Source organism: Mirounga angustirostris, unplaced genomic scaffold (assembly GCF_029215605.1).
Source record: "Mirounga angustirostris isolate CCGP_5_RB_7025 unplaced genomic scaffold, mMirAng1.0.hap1 SCAF_7, whole genome shotgun sequence".
NCBI classification, from domain to species: Eukaryota; Metazoa; Chordata; class Mammalia; order Carnivora; family Phocidae; genus Mirounga; species Mirounga angustirostris.
In genome coordinates, this window is record NW_026991715.1 from 14,730,264 (window position 1) to 14,743,929 (window position 13,666).

Genomic DNA, 13,666 nt, shown 5'->3' on the forward strand with positions numbered 1-13,666 from the left:
CTTAGGACCTTCTAGTAAACCAAGGGTGTTAAAACTGCAATCTCATGGAAACAGTGAAATATTGGTTAGCACTGTTAAGGAAAGTGCCTATTTCCATTATATAGCTATTGGAGTGTGAGAATAAAGTCTTTTGAGGGCCCTCAATTTCCCTTGACTAGGACTTTTTATTCCATAGAGACATGCATTAGGGAAAACATAATTAATTTCTGCACAATCTCAAAGCTCAGCACAAGAATATTTAAGCCTTCAGTCCAAGAAAAACAAACCTTCACAAATAAAACTTTGTATCTTCTAGTATATGTATAGTGTCTATTGATTTATGAGTTCTACTAAAAAATAAAGGCACCATTTTGCTCCTGGTCACACATAAATAACATGACAAATAGGCAACTAGTCTGATTCTAATTCTGCCCTCACTCTTTAAGAAACTGGATTCAGTGGGAATTCTTTTTTATTATTATTATCATTAACATATAATATATTATTTGTTTCAGAGGTACAGGTCTGTGATTCATCAGTCTTACACAATTCACAGCCCTCACCATAGCACATACCCTCCCCAGTGTCTATCACCCAGCCACCCCTTCCCTCCCACCCCCCCACTCCAGCAACCCTCAGTTTGTTTCCTGAGATTAAGAGTCTCTTATTGTTTGTCTCCCTCTCTGGTTTCATCTTGTTTCATTTTTCCCCTCCCTTCCCCTATGATCCTCTGTCTTGTTTCTCAAATTCCTTTTATCAGTGAGACCATATGATATGTGTCTTTCTCTAATTGACTTACTTCACTTAGCATAATACCCTCTAGTTCCATCCACATTGTTGCAAATGGCAAGATTTCGGTTTTTTGATGGCTGCATAATATTCCATTGTATATATATAGCACATCTTCTTTATCCATTCATCTGTCAATGGACATCTTGGCTCTTTCCACAGTTTGGCTTTGTGGACATTGCTGCTATAAACATCAGGGTGCAAGTACCCCTTCGGATCACTATACTTGTATCTATGGGGTAAATACCCAGTAGTGCAATTGCTGGGTCGTATGGTAGCTCTATTTTCAACTTTTTGAGGAACCTCTATACTGTTTTCCAGAGTGGCTGCACCAGCTTGCATTCCCACCAACGGTGTAGGAGGGTTCCCCTTTCTCCGCATCCCCGCCAACATCTGTCGTTTCCTGACTTGTTAATTTTAGCCATTCTGACAGGTGTGAGGTGGTATCTCATTGAGGTTTTGATTTGGATTTCCCTGATGCCAAGTGATATTGAGTACTTTTTCATGTGTCTGTTGGCCATTTGGATGTCTTCTTTGCAGAAATGTCTGATCATGTCTTCTGCCCATTTCTTGATTGGATTATTTGTTCTCTGGGTGTTGAGTTTAATAAGTTCTTTATAGATTTTGGATATTAGACAATTATCTGATATGTCATTTGCAAATATCTTCTCCCATTCTGTAGGTTGTCTTTTGGTTTTGTTGACTGTTTCCTTTGCTGTGCAAAAGATTTTTATCTTGGTCAAGTCCCAATAGTTCATTTTTGCCTTTGTTTCCCTTGTCCCTGGTGATGTGTCTAGGAAGAAATTGCTGTGTCTGAAGTCAAAGAGGTTGCTGCTTGTGTTTTCCTCAAGGATTTTGATGGATTCCTGTTTCACATTTAGGTCTTTCATCCATTTTGAGTCTATTTCTAAATGCATAATTAGGAGTGCCTGGGTGGCTCAGTCAGATAAGCATCCAACTCTTGATTTCGGCTCAGGTCATGATCTCAGGGTCATGAGATCGAGCCCCACGCTGGGCCCTGCACTGGCTGGATTCTGCCCCTCTGCCCCTACCTGCCACCAGCTCACTCTCTTGCTCAAAAAAATTTAAAAAAAAATTTTAAAAAGTCATAATTAATGTAATCCTAACCATAGAACACAAAGCAAGGATCCCAGATTTCCCAGATTTTCAATACCTTCCACAAAACTTGGACAAGACATTTCTCCATCATGGAGGACTCCGTCTTTATAGCAAGAGACTCATTTCTCTGGTCCTGCCTCTAAATTGGCAATACCACTATTTCCCCCACTCTCAGTTATCATGTCAGACAAACAACACCCCCTATCTACTCCCAGATGCCCATGAATGGCACGGTACCACCCTCATTGGAGAACCACTACACCCATGCTGACTGGAAGGTCTGTCTACTCTAGGGCCCCCAAGTAACCACAACGGTTCTGTTCCACATTCAGTTAAGGAGTCAAGCCACAGGGCCTGCACATGCCTCAGATAGGTAATTTTCCTTTTGTCTGGATTGACAATTGGCATTATTAAATATTCAATTATTTAACTTGGTCAAAATCATACAGAGGATCATGCAGACACAAATATAAGGTCACAAAAATAAAACTACCAGTTTTTTTCCTCAGATACTGACGCATTTCAACGAGTAGATAAGTCACATTTCTTTGTATTTGATTATGCACGCATCGAGATTCAAGCTGAAGTAAGGAGATTGCAATAGAAGGCTAACCTGACCCCAAGACCACCTTATATGTAAATTAGGATGTACAACCAGAGGTCTAATTTTATTATGGGGTAGAATATGCTTTTCAGAATATTCAAGTAAAAATATTATCAGCCTCATTTAAAGTTATCTGATAAATAGGATAGAAAAAATTGTTTATAAAGTAATAAGGATTGATTCCTTGAATGGGGTATATTTTTCAGTAGAAACTTATTTACCCTGAGAGACATTCATTGTCTCCATATTAATGTTGATATTCCAAGTTAGAAAGTTTAGCTCAGCTGTCAATAGTACTAAGGAAATCTGGCTTTGATATCATGTTTTATTAAATGCTTTACTTAAAATATTTTTTCCTGTCCAACATTGCCAAAAGACACAAAATAGACTTGCACAAGTAAAAATACATTCCATGTTCTTGGATAAGAAAATACAGCAACATGAAGATAATTTTCTCTAAGTTACTTGATAAATTTAATGCAATCCCAATACAAATACCCTAAGAATTGCTTCTAGACCTATACGAATTCATTTCCAAGTTTGCAGGAAAAAACTAACAGGACAATAACAGCCAGAGAAGTGCTAAGAAGTGGGAGGCTGCTTCTTCCAGTTATTGAAATCTATTATAAAACATCTATAATTAAACTATATGTTACTGGCAAAAAGAATAAAAAGTTCAGAAATGGATGCTAGTACATCGGGAAGTTCAGAATATACTAAGCACAGCATCTCAAATTGGTGCTGAGAAAACAGTACAATCCTATGGAATCATTGTTTGGATCATTCTTCACATCATTCTTCAGGATAAATTTCAGATCCATCAGAGACTGCCATGTAGGAAACATAACCAACAGCACATATACTAGAGTAAAATGGGTCAATTCCTTTAAAAACCAGACTGCAGAACCCCTTCCTACTTAGGATTCAATATCTAGAAGTAATATATAGGAAGGAACTGGTAAATTTTTGCCCATTAAAAAAAAATATATCCACCCAACAAAGACACACACACAAACACCCTGAGGAAAGTAAAAAGACAAATTGCGAACTAGAAAAAAAAATATCAGTAACGTATCACAGGAAAAACACCCTACAAAATTTAAAGAGCATTTGAGAAGAAAAAGACCAACAGAGAATTTGTTTTAAAAAAAAAAAAAAAGGTTAATGGGGCTCCTGGGTGGCTCAGTTGGTTGAGCGACTGCCTTCGGCTCAGGTCATGATCCTGGAGTCCCTGGATCGAGTCCCGCATCAGGCTCCCTGCTCAGCAGGGAACCTGCTTCTCCCTCTGACCCTCCCCCCTCTCATGTGCTCTCTCTCTCTCGTTCTCTCTGTCTCAAATAAATAAATAAATAAAATCTTTAAAAAAAAAGGTTAAAAATATGTAAAGATGCTCATCCTAAATGCACATTAACCTATTCTCAAATACGACTTCTCACCTGATTGGCAAACATCTAAAATCTTGTCAACAATCTCCATGGATGGTTGGCTTGCAGGGAATCAGGTTCTCCCATATATTAACAGGCGTAAATGCTAAGTGATACTGCCCAAGAGTATTTAATATCTTGCCTAACTACAGATACAGTGACCTTTATCTCCACGTCCCCACTCTCAGGACTTTCCCCATATACAATGAGAACAGTCTAAAAGGTCATCTGCAAAGATAATTCATTGTGACAGTATTCGTAATAATGGGGGAAATCAAGGCCCATCCCTAGGGGACTCCCTGAGCAAACTTCAACAAAGTACTCTACAACTATAGGCATGAATGAGAAAGATACACTCTACTGTTATCCAGCAAGCTCCAGGACAAACTGTTAGGTGGGAAACCAACATGCAGGGACAGCTGGATGGCCTCGGCTCAGGTCATGATCTCAGGGTCCTGGGATCGAGCCCCACATCGGGCTCCCTGCTCAGTGGGGAGTCGCTTCTCCCTCTGCCTGCCACACCTCCTGCTTGTGCTCACTCTCTCTCCCTCTCTGGCAAATAAATAAATAAAATCTAAAAAAACAAACAAAAAAAACACAGAAACCAACATGCAGACCAGTTTTTTTTTAAAGATTTTATTTATTTATTTGAGAGAGAGAGAATGAGAGAGAGCACGAGAGGGAAGAGGGCAGAGGGGAAGCAGACCCCCCGCTGAGCAGGGAGCCCGATGCGGGACTCGATCCCGGGACTCCAGGATCATGACCTGAGCCGAAGGCAGTCGTTTAACCAACTGAGCCACCCAGGCGCCCATACATACATATTATTTTTAAAATACATAAAGATCAACCAAAAATGACCCAAAACTGTTACATCTAAGAACAGGCAGGGATAGAGATCAAAGTTGGACTTCCGTTTGAAGTTTTTACTTTGGAGCCTGATGAGCATTTTACATAAATAAACAAAACTGAGGTTAACTAACAAAAAAGCTATCCCTGTATTTTGAAAAGTAATCAGAGCAAATGAACATAACTGTGTATTATGTTGGTAGAAAATCCATATAAAGAAATGAGGTTTCAGAATTAAGACAGTATTTTCATTCTCCAGTCCTTTTGGGATATATCGTAAGGACAAAAAGAACCAGAAAGAAATCTTCCACTGTACTCAGTGGCCTTATTATTAGAAATGCTGACATTGTTGTTTTGAGACTACTATATCATAGGATAAAGATCTAAGTGACTATGTTAATGCCACTAAGAACCAAGACTGTCAAACTAGGAAAAAAAAAAGAGATATGAATATAAAATCAAAGTAGTAAGTACCTTCTAATTTGAAATTTAAATGACCAATATTCCTATGAACTCATGATATATTTTCACCATGTAAATAAGTTTGGATTTTCAGGTCTGTCTCCTGAATAGGTGTAAAAGAAATGGTAATGAAGTAGCAAAGAGCCAATTTAGAGTTTAGATTCAAGCTGTCATTTCCTACTAAGAGAACAAAGGCTCTTTGGGAGGAAATTGGGTGATTCCAGGCCTGAGAATATTCAAAACAAGCCCGGGACATCTGGTGCCAAAACCAAGGAATGTTTCGAAAATCACTGGAGCCATATAAAAAGAGACAAAAGAGCCAACAAGCTCCTATTGGTCAAAAATAGGGTAATTTGAGAATCTGACTGAATGATGTATGCCACTGATGAGAGCACATACAATGTTTTCCAAAAAAACCTCATTGGTCAACTCTAAGGGTGGTAAAATATAAGCTCATTGTTATGCAAATGAACAAGCACACATAATCAATCCTTTTGGATTCTTCACCATTCCTAACATTCCATAAATCCTTCAGCGGCTTTGGGTTTAAATGCGTAATCAAATCTTTTTTTCTGTTTTTGTACAAACCCTATTTTGTGATAATAATATTGCATGAAGGAATGTTATGCTTTATGGAACAATTTCAGCTATAAATGCAGAAGGAATGATAACATTAAAAATCATGATGCTGTCATCTCTAAAGAAAGCAAAGATCTTGGCGAGGATTATGAATGGATGATTACTAGGTGAAGGCTGCTGGGAAATTCACAGACCCATGAGGCTGTGATTCTAAAGCGCCGGCATATCTTAACATCACTAAAAGTGCGGCTTCCTTCTAGCGTGATGTATTAGAAAAGTCACAGGACCTCCATGAGTACCTTTCCAAGTTTTGGCTTTGTTTTGCTGAGAGAGAGTGATAGAGAGAGAAAGACTCTGAATCAAATTAATACTTGAGATTGACACTTTACAGGAAACACGGGCAGTGGATGAGAAAGTGAAGTAAATGATGCCACAAAAAAACAATGAGACAAATGCCAAACAGGAAAAACGCCTCTAGACCTACTTTCTCTTCCAACAAATAAATGGCAATGGGGGGGGGGGGGAGGAGAAAGCAGGGAGAATGGATACAAAGTAAAAGTTATTAACAAACATTAAGCAAGAGCAAAGTTTAGACTGTTTAGATTTTGACTGGAACCAACTGTAAAAAGATAGGCTTTATTTTAGGGACTGTTGGGTGGCTCAGTTGGTTAAGCATCCAACTCTTGATTTCAGCTCAGGTCATGATCTCAGTGGCATGAGATCGAGCCCCGTGTAGGGCCCCGTGCTGGGGATGGAGCCTGCTTAAGATTCTCTCTCCCCTCTGCCCCTCCTCCTCCTCCTCCTTCTCTCTCTCTCTCTCTAAACAAGAAGAAAAAAGGCAGGTTTTATTTTAGATATTTAGGCTAACTGAACACAGACTGGTTACTAGATCGTATCGTTCATATGAGTTATGCTAATGGCAATGTGTATATGGAAAAAGTCAGTAGACATTAGGAATATATCCTGAAGAATTTATGGTACTGGGGATTCGTTTAAATAATTCAGCAAAGATAGATGAAACAAGATTACAAACTGTTGATAACTACTGAAGCTGGACGATGTGTACATGGCACTTTATTATGCTGTTTATTTTTGAATTTTCTTTGCAAATGGCCATGATAAAAATATTTTAACAACTAGTGATTCCAGAAATTTCTGTCTTATGTGACTCCTAGTTCCTGCTCCCCTTTGTGCAAGCACTGTAGAAACTTCAGCATGATTCATATTACATATATTTCCATTGTTTGTTTTCAAAAAGGGCTATTTATTCTTTGATCAGACCTGGTGCATTTACAGGCTGCTTTCAATATGTTCTGCTTCACATGATTTCCCAATCCATTAAGTAATATTATCTAGGAATTTTCTGTAGTCTCTTTGCAATGAAAAATAAAACAAGACTCTGTCTATAAAGGACCCTCTGCTTGTATTTGATATTTGTCTCAGAGATTCCTGATTTGCAGATCTGGACCTTCTAATGGACCACACAGAAAACCATGAAACACTGACATAAACGGTGCTCAAGTCTACGGAGATACCTCTGAGATAGAACAAAATTCTCCATGAATTAATATTCAAATTAGGACTCCTCTTGTGTCAAATTGTGGGGGTTTTTTTGTTCCCACTAACCAAGTCCTCATGCTTGACAATACTGAGTAACTCTACTTGGTTCTGAGACTATACAGTGTTCAATTTTCAGGCATTTTAAGAATAGCAGTGATTTTTGTCTTTGCAAAGAATCATCCCCAAGGGACCCTTATTAAAAAGAGTCCTAGAAGATTCACCAGGAGGGGTCCTAGCATCTTACCTGAGACTCACTGCTCCCCAAAAGATGTCAATAGGTTGAGAAATCCTGTGCCAGTCTATGCAGGTGGGATATCATGTAAATGGAGCCTCCCTCAGGGCGTTGTGCAACACAGGGACCAAGCACCAGAAACCATTGGTCTTCAAGATGACAAAATGCAAGAGTAATATCCTTTTTGTATCAAAATGACCTCAAGTTTGAACATAATTTAGCAGGTGTATTCCAACATTGCCCCGTAGAGGTGAGGCCCATAGGTCAGAGCACCTAGAAGTGCGCCCCCTTGTGGCATCAACTAAATCCCTACTGGGTTTTACTTCCATCTGCCTCCACAGTGAGCAACGACAGACTGCGAAGAAATGGATTGAGCGAAGGAGACATGCTAGAATCAAATCGCCTCCACACGCTGGAGACCGGCTGCAGATTTATGACTGTTGATTATTATTTAGACCATATGAAACCCTGATGAGTTTTTCTCGAAGCTTCCTAACTACTTTGCCGCAGTCCACAGTGAATCCTTCCTTCTGTCCTTAAGAACAAGGTACTTACTTCTCAATGACAAGGTGTTTTTTTTTTCTTTGATACCCTTGTCCAAATGTTTTCCCTTTCTCGAGATACGCCCTGCCAAGTAAAATTTTAAGTACATGAAGGCATAATGCTTTCAAAATAAAATGCTCGGTTCTTGTTCCTGTCCCTTCATTTTTATGAAATGCTAAATCAGACGCCACGCGTGGGTTATGTAGGTCTCTGGTAGGGTGGCTCTCATATGGTAAGAAACTCTTAACCCTAGAACTGCTGCTCTCCTTAACCGAGGCAGTGTTGCAGGAATCCTAGTTTCTGAAGCTACTTCAATGCCAATGGCATCATTGCAATTAGGGTGAAACACAGAAAAATACTGAAGTAATAGTAAGATGAAGACATAAATCTATCATTGTTTTAAAGAAACCTGAAATTAAAATACTAGGAGTATAACACAGACCCATATTAATTCTCTCCCTGATCCTTTGTTTTTGTTATCTTATTTTTTTAAAAAAACAATTCTTTGCCTGGGTCTCTATTTAAGCTTGTTTTTTGTTTTGTTTTCTCTTTTTCTTAGGTAGTGAAAAATAAAGGAATCCATTACTAGAAAACCGTAATGAAACAGTTACAAAAGTCCTTAACGCATGAAGTCCTTAATTCTATCAAGAACCAATTACCTTACCTTTAATTTGCCTGTCAAAGAAATTTTTAATATTAACTCTTTATAGCTAAATTAATTTAAGATCAGAAATGGAAGGGCAATTTTTATAGAGAAAGAGCAGATGATGGACTCTGTACTGAGCTCACTGATTTCACTCGTAATGACCAGACCACTTTTATAAATCTGATAACTATGAATTCAGAGGTAAAATGAATAGAGTGATAAAAAGAGTACCATGAACCCAAGATTAAAGTGACTACCTAGGAGACTAGTTAAAATAGATTAGTTCCCTTGTAGCAATCATTGATGACATCTTAAAGAACAAATAGACCAGTATGGAATAACATCAAGCAAGAACATGCTGGCTGGTTGAGAGGATACTTAGGATAGGTTTTATGATGGTTTGTTTTTGTCTGAGAAGAACAGACTCTCTGCTCGTACCCATTTGTGTCATAACTGACTAAACCAATAAATCGGCCTCCAGAGAAGCCTGCTTTAGTTTCTTCATTTGTAAAGGAGAAAAAAAAAAAGACCTTGGCCACAAAATGAAGAGCAATTGCTTTCTGAAAAATAAAACTATACTCTTGCTGTAGGTAACATGTGATGGGTGGTATCAACCTAACGGGGAATGAAAACTGTGTTTTTAGAAATAAAAGTGACCCCTGGAATAAATTATTACCTCTGTCATGGGTTCATTCAGAATTTCTGGATTTCAAAATGTCATCTAATTCATTCATTTATTCTCCTGTCATAATTAAAGGATGAACCCCCACCTGCCCTTTTGATTACACCACAGTGGTGAGTGCCTAAGGAACAGGGTTAGAATCATAGTAGATATTGGGTATATAATTTTCAATGAGTTAGTTGATACAGAGCAACTTCTATTCATACTGGAAACTATGCCCCTCAAAGGCTTTCTCTGCCCTCATCTCCATTACACGTTCCCTGGATATTTCACTCATCTTAGCAAGGAAGACAGATAGGTGGGCATGCTAACAAATCAAATTCCTGTTCCAAAGTCTTTGAACCAACACTGAAAATCTCATAAAAAGCATGCTGGAGTTTGAGCCCCTTCAAACAGGTGTTGATAAGACCACATATCTATTAGGAGTAGTTTGGAGAAGGGCACTAGTCATGCTCCAACTATGTTCATCCAAATTCATGTCCTTCAGAGTTCTGCTAAGGCCAGTCTCTGCTTCTTGAATAGGTACTGCTGAAGAACTCCCTTCACCCTCAATAATATTTAAATAAGACAGAGACAAGTTAATCATGAAGGGATATTCCAAGAGTAAACCTAAAAAAATGCAATCATGATGTAAACACAGATGGTCAGAGGGATTAAGCAGGTAACATAGATGGATAAAACAGCATGATCCAGTTGTCAGAAGAAGAGCAGAGAGAGGGTGGACTAAAAAGGGTAAGTGGACTTGACTGGAGGATGAGGTGGGAATGCTAGCTGTTTTCAGACATTAAGTCCTGTCCATAGGGGCAGCCATGGCTTGACTCCAGTAGAAAGTGGCCGTGAGGACGCACTTTCAAGACAGCATGGAAACCTGGATTTTGTTTGAAATCTCCCCATTTTTAACTCTTCTAACCAGTTCAAACAAAGCTTAGGTCATCATGATAACCAAACAAGAACGTATTTTGTGTGTGTGTGTGGCAACTTAACCCTTGCTTTAGGTCTTTTGATATGGTTTGCATTTTAGATACTGGTTTCTGAGAAATAGGAGGGGTCAGTTATGATTGCAACATCACAAGTTAATTATTTAATTAGGAAAATAATTTTTACATTTAAAAAACCACCCTAGGTTTCAAAGAATTCCTGATAGAGGCTATTAATGAAATTTTAAAGGTATTTCCCACAAACCCCAGGTGATCCAAGTTGTCACTCACCTAGTATCAATGTTACCTTGCCTTGGGAGTCCTTCCTACACAAGTTGGACTATTTATTTTCCTACTTCCTTCACATCTGTCACTGTGCTATATTTATTTAATAAATATTTCCTGAGATAAAATGGCTTCCTTAGGAGCTCAGGAGTGTGGGAGACTGGCCCAAATCAGTATTGTGTCTCCCCAAAGGTTAGCTCAGTTGTGGCCCTCTCCAGAACAACATGTCTGATATCTAGGGTAATAGAAAAAGGTCTCTTTTCCTTACTCATATATATGGATATCCCACTTTCTCTCCACAATTTTTTCTGTATCACTCAATTAGTCAAATCCTTCCATGTACTTAAAATTTTAGCATCAAGTTCAAGTCACTGAATAAAGGATTACCAGGCACCCAGAAAAATGATAAATTCTAAGGAAGAGTTGTAAAATATTCTGCAAATACTCCATCATTATTAATCACACAAAATATGACTAAGGAGAAGGAGAGAAACCATATAGGGTCAGAGAAAATCTAGGTGTCGTTTTAGCTCAGGGGAAGCCACAAGTGAAAATAAAACGATATGGTAATCACAACCCAACTTATGTCATAACTATGGAGTGGGGACCATGTCACACATCTTTTAACTGTCAAACGAAACCATCTCAATTATGCATATTAGCAAAATGGAGGCTGAGATGTAAGTAACCACTAGAGGTTACCCAACTAACAAATAGCAGGTATGGTCTAGCCAGGATTCAAATCCAGGCACAGGGAATTCAAAGGAGATGGACAGACTTTAGGAGTTATCTGATTCAATGCTTCCATGTTACATTTGAAAAAATAGGTCACCAAAACAAATCGCTGACTAGCTTAAGTTCTCAGAAATAGATCATTTTTTCCTCTCGCTTCAAGATAGCGCCAAAGATAAGAGTCACTTTTGCCAGCTTTACCAACTCTTATTTACCATGCTCGCACCTAAGATGTTGTGACCCCCAGAGCCATGCCCTTACCATTGGGAAGAATGGGATATATGAGTCCATTATTTAAAATTCTTGCAATTAAACTGCCAAGTATACAGAGGATTTTCAGGGATTACGAAACAGTTCTTTTGTATTCTCCTGAGCCATCCTCCCCCTCCCCCATCCATACAGAGCCCACCTCGGCCAACTTCAGAGAAACTCCTTTCTGGTCTCATCCCTGCATGGTGCCCTCAGATTTTATTCCTCCTCTGCCCAGCCCAGAGGGTCCTACTCCTCTCTCCTCATGGCCGCTGCCCCAGGCCGCCATTAAGGCTGGGTTTTCAACCAAGGGCGCTAACAGGAGTTGGGGCTATTCCAGAATTTCTACACAGATGGTATTTAGGAGCTTGTTAAGTGAGGGTGGGGTGGGAGGTAGAGATGAGTAGACTTATTAAAACTTTATAAAACAAGCATTAATCAACAGATGTTTTTTACGTGTTTACTGTAGCTCACTGTGACTCTGGGAGTGGGGGGCGATGGGCATTCTGGTGGTTAGGGTTACTAAAACCCTCATTTGCCCTCTTCTGGTGCTGCTACCCGATGTGGGGCTCTTCCACCATTCAGGTCTCACTGAAGGAAGAAATGAAAGAAAATGGTCCTTTCAGGCCTCACCTCAAAGTGAAGCAGCTACTAGAGAAACTCCTCTTTCTCTTGCTAATATTGTCTATTGCTTTCTGCAAGGCTCTGGTGTATGAAGCCAAAACATTTTTTTTCCCCTCTCTCTAGCAAAAACCCCTTGGATTATTATCCTATCTTGGATATGGACTGGGGCCCAGGGAGAGAGGCGGAAAAGCATCTTGCTCCAGGAAAGCGTGAAGAGAAAAATACGAGTCTCACCACAATAAAAACAACATATGCAAAACCCATCAGCCATACCATACTACATAATGTGGAGAAAACACCACGTGGGCCCCTTACTCCCAGAAAAGTTTTCCTCTAGTCAAAGGGTGACAGGAGTACATCTGCAAATAAACTGCCAAGTTGCTTTTGGCTTATGGGGTGTGGGGGTAGAATCAAAAAGTTGTCTCAAGGAAATGCTTTTATTGTCTTAAGAGATAGGCTAATATCTAGCTTTGTTCAGCAAACTGAGCTCTCCTGATGATCTTAAATTTATACCCGTATCTCTCACCTCTTCCTCTTTGCTCTATTTCATAGGAAGCTTTTGCTACCTGACTGTGTTACTACAAATGAACTTTATCACTTTAGAAATAGGGTTGTCCTTTTATAGGCAGATTGATGGGCTAGCTGTCAAGGTTTTAGAACAGTGGCATGACTGGGCCAAACCCCATCACCCATAAATCCAATATTGACAAAAGTCCTACCCAATTCAGGTAATTCTGTTTGTCAAACTGCCTTTATCAAGGCATGACTACAAAGCAGAGGGCACAGAGAATCATTGACAGATGCTGGGAAATGAATTATTGAACCCATTATTTCAGGAGGAAAATGCTAATGAACAATTTATTATTATAAATTATCATAAGAAGAATCTCTGGACTGTATCTCTCAGCCTCCAAAAATATGCCAGTAATTCTTGACCATCTAACCAAGAGAGATCATCCTGGATCTACAGGTTTTTAAACTTGAGGCTTTTTCTTTCTATCTAGTTTTGGATTTCTCAAGTCAGTGGAGATAAGGTGAGTTAGTCAAGTAGAATAAACCATAAGCTCTGTAACATCATCAAAAGCTTGAAATGCATTCCTTGGAATTCAAATTTAAGAATATTTAATAGAATTTTTTGAGAAAACAATTTATGTGTCATTATAAAAGCTTTGCTTTGGGGGTTCCAAATAAAAAGTAATGGATTATCTTTCAAAAAAGTATCAGAATCAAGGAATATCCAACCAATTCTCATTTTATATCCCTAATTCCAATATTGGCACTAAACATCCATTTCTTTTTTTCACATGTTGGTCCTCTTATCAGTTTTTGGTTGTTAATTATCTTCACTAGTTACTTTCAGCAACATACCATGTCTTCCACTGTAAAACACACCA